This window comes from Orycteropus afer, unplaced genomic scaffold (assembly GCF_000298275.1).
Source record: "Orycteropus afer afer isolate SDZICR_OR568_19922 unplaced genomic scaffold, OryAfe1.0 scaffold00272, whole genome shotgun sequence".
Taxonomy (NCBI): domain Eukaryota; kingdom Metazoa; phylum Chordata; class Mammalia; order Tubulidentata; family Orycteropodidae; genus Orycteropus; species Orycteropus afer.
In genome coordinates this window covers 122,511-126,909 of record NW_006921859.1, presented here as the reverse complement: position 1 = coordinate 126,909, position 4,399 = coordinate 122,511, and positions in this window count along the sequence as shown.

The window sequence follows — 4,399 nt, the reverse complement described above, 5'->3', positions numbered from 1 at the left end:
AACAGAAATACAATGTAAGCCATGCATGTCATTTAAAATTTTCTTCTTGTTGTTACGTGCCGTTGAGTCAGCCCCAACTCATAGCAAACCCTCCTTGGGTTTCCAAGGCAGTATCGCTATGGAAGTAGATTGTCCCATCTTCCTTCCAAGGGTCTGAACCACCAGTCTTCTGGTTAGCAGTCAAGTGCCTTAGGTACTATGCTAACAGAGCTCCCTAAAAATTTCTAGAGGCCAATTTTTAAAATAAAAATGAAACAATAAAACTAGCACTAATAATATGTATTAACTAGCATTAATAATATGTATTATCTTCTCAGGGAGCTCTGGTAGCATAGTGCCTAAGGCACTTGACTGCTAACCAGAAGGCTGGCAGTTCAAACCCACCAGCCACTCCTCAGAAGGAAGGTGGGGTAATCTACTTCTGTAGTGATACGGCCTCAGAAACCCAAAGAGGGGTCGCTATCAGTCAGATCCGACTCGATAGCAGTGAGTATAATAATAACTGGAGACCTCAATACACCACTTTCAATATTGGTCAGAACATCTAGAAAGAAGATCAACAAGGAAACAGAGGACCTGAATGACACTATAAACCAATTAGACCTGGCAGACATATATAACACAATAATACATTCTACTCCACTACACATTGATCATTCTCCAGGAAAGACCACATTTTAGGTCACAAAGCAAGTCTTGATAAACTTTAAAAGACTAAAACCATATAAAGTATTTTCTCTTACCACAAGGGAGTGAAACTAGAAATCAATTACAGAAGAAAGAAAACCCTGGAAAATAAACATAGGGAAATTAAACAACACACCGTTAAATTACCAATGGGTCAAGAAATAAAAGAGAAATCACAAATTTCTAAGAGTCACATGCAAATGAAAGCAGCACATACCAAAACTTATGAGAGGTAGTAAAGGAAGTACACAGAGAGAAACTTACAGCAATAAATGCCTACATAAAAAAAAAAAAAAGAGAGAGATCTAAAATTAACAACCTAACTTGAAAATTCCAGGAACTAGAAAGAGAAAATCAAAGTAAGCCTAAACCAACCATAAAAAAAGGAAATAACAAAGATCAGAGCAGAAATAAGTAAAAATCAAAAACAGAAAAACAACAGAATAAAACCCAGAAGCTGTTTCTTTGAAAAGATCAATAAAATTGATAAGCTCTAACTGACTGATGAAGAAGAGGAAAAAATACAAATAACCAAAATGAAAGAGGGGATATTACAACTGACCTGACAGAAGTAAATAGAATTATGACAATATCATAAACAATTTTACAACAAACTGGATAACCTAGATGAAATGGCAAATTCTTTGAAGCACACAAGCTACCCAAACTGACTCAAAAGGAAATAGAAAGTCTTCACAGACCCATAACAAGTGAAGAGATTGAATCAGTGATGAAAAACTTCCAAACAAAAAAAGTCTTCGATCAGGTGGCAACACTAGGGAATTCTACCAAACATTTAGAGAAGAATTGACACAATACTGTTTAAACTTTTCCAAATGATAAAGAAGGAAAGAATACTCCTTAATTCATTCTATGAAGTAAACATAACCCTGATACCCAAACCAGAAAAAGACACCACAAGAAAAGAAAACTAAAGGAGAATATCTCTTATCAATATAGATGCAAAAATCCTCAACAACATACTAGTGAACAGAACACAATAGCATATTAAAAGAGTCATATACCATGGCCAAGTGGGATTTATTCCAGGAATGCAGGGATGGTTCAACATTAGAAAATCAAACAATGTAATACACTACAGCAATAGAACAAAGGAGAACCACATGATCATCTCCATGGATGCAGAAAAAGTATTTTGATAAAATTCAACACTCTCTCTTGATGAAAATCCTAAAGAAAATTGGAATAGATGGGAAATTCCTCAATATGATTCAGGGTATATATGAATAGCCAACAGCCAGCATGATACTTAATGGAGAGAGCTTTCCCCCTGAAATCAGGACTAAAACAAGGGTGTCTGCTCTTACCACTTCTATTCAATATTGTATTAGAAGTCCTAGCCAGATGAATAAGACAAGAAAAATAAATAAAATGTATCCACATTGGAAAAGAAGTAAAATTATTTCTATTCATGGATGATATGATCCTATATATAAAATATCCCAAAGAGCCCACAAGAAAACTTCTAGAGCTAATAGAGGAAATTAGCGAAGTTGCAGGGTACAACGTCAAGAAACAAAAATCAGCTGGGTTTCTATACACCAGTACTATGGATTGAGTTGCACCCCCCCCCCCAATATGGGTCAATTTGGATTCTCAGTATTATGTAATTTTCCTCCTTTTGTGATCTGATTATCCTATGTGTTGTAAATCCTAACCTCTACAATGTTAATGAGGCAGGATGAGTGACAGTTATGTTAATGAGAGTAGAATGCACTCTATAGCGCCACCAGAGCTTCTTAGGTTATATCTCTTGAGATATAAAAGATTAAACAAGCTAGCAGAGATCAGAGGGACCTAGTACCACCAAGAAAAAAAAAAAAAAAAAAAAACAGGAGTGGAGAATCTCCTTTGGACTCTCTTAGACCCAGGGGAAGATTGATGCCAAGACACATGTAAATCTCCAAGAAGACTGGGCCCAGTAATGTTAAAAGGAGACAAGGACCTTCCTCCAGTGCAGACAGACAAAGAAAGCCTTACCCTAGAGCCAGTACTCTGGATTCAGATGTCTAGCCTCCTAAACTAAAAGAAAAAAAAAAAAAACCCTCACTGCCATCAAATCAATTCTGAATCATAGCAACCCCTTTTGGGTTTCCAAGGCAGGAAATCTTTATGGAAGTAGATCGCCCAGTCTTCCTTTCATAGAGTGGCTGGTGGAATTGAACCGCCAACCTCTGGTTAGCAATCAAATAAATGCCTTAGGTACTACTATACTACCAGAGCTCCTTCCTCCTAAACTACAAGAGAATAAATTTCTGTTTGTTAAAGTCATCTGCTTCTGGTATTTCAATTATAACAGCACTAGATAACTAAGACAACAGCAATGAGAATGGGAAATTAGGAAAATAATTCCATTTACAATAGCATCTAAGAGAATAAAATTCCTAGGAATAAACAGAACCTGGGATGTGAAAGACTTATACAATGAAAACTATAAAACACTGATGAAAAAGATTAAACAAGAGTTAAACAAACAGAATGCATTGACCCATGTCACTTTAGTTTTGTGTATTTCACTGTACATAAATTATATTTCAATAAAATGTGTTTTTAAAAAATAATAAAATAAATGGAAAGATGTTCCATGTTCATGACTTGGAAGACTTACTATTGTTAGTATGTCAGTACTACCAAGAGTGATCTATAGATTCAATGCAATCCTGATGAAAATGCCAACAGCTTCTTTACAGAAATAGAAAAATCAATCCTCAACTTTATATGGAATGGCAAGAGGTCCCAAATAGCTAAAACAATGTTGAAAGAAAATAAAGTAAGAGGACTCACACTCGTGATTTTAAAAACATGCCATACAGCCACAGTAATCAAACCAGCCTGGTACTGGTATAACAAGACACATAGACCAATGGAATAGAATTGAAGATCCAGAAATAAACTCACACATCTATGGTCAACTGATTTTTGACAAAAATGTTAAGTCCATTTGATGGGGAAAGAAGAGTCTTTGGGAAAACTGGATTTCCACATGCAGAAAAGTGAACAGGATCCACGTCTCACACCATACACAAAACAATTCAAAATGGATTAAGGACCTAACTGTGCAAAATAAAACCATAAAATTTTTGGAAGAACAACACGGGTAATGCTGTCAGACACAGCTTCCAATCACAGATTATCTAATAATGAAAGCACAAACAGCAAAAGACAAAATAAATAGATGGGAACTCAAAAAAATTTAAAACTTTTGTTCATCAAAAGATTTTGCCAAGGCTGAAGTTTGCAGCACTCATGACCTTGAGATCTAGATGGTGATGAGCTACCACTGCTGACTGTTCTGAAAGAGGTCACAATAGAAGGTCCTAGATGGAGTGGGAGAAATCTAGGAAAACCGGAAGTTGTCAAAAATGAAATGGAACACATTAAGACTGATATCCTAGGATCAGTGAGCTGAAATGGACCAGTTTTGGACATTTTGAATCAGATAACCAATGATCTACTATGTTGGAAATGACAAATTGAAGGAATGGCGTGCCATTCATCATCACAAAGACTGTTTCACGATCTATTCTGAAGTACAATGCTGATGTTGTTTGCCTTCGAGTCGGCCCCGACTCATAGCGACCGCTCCTTGGGTTTCCCAGGCAGTATCACTACGGAAGTAGGATTGCCCAACCTTCCTTCCGAGGAGTGGCTGGTGGGTTTGAACCGCCAGCCTTCTGGTGAGCAGTCAAGT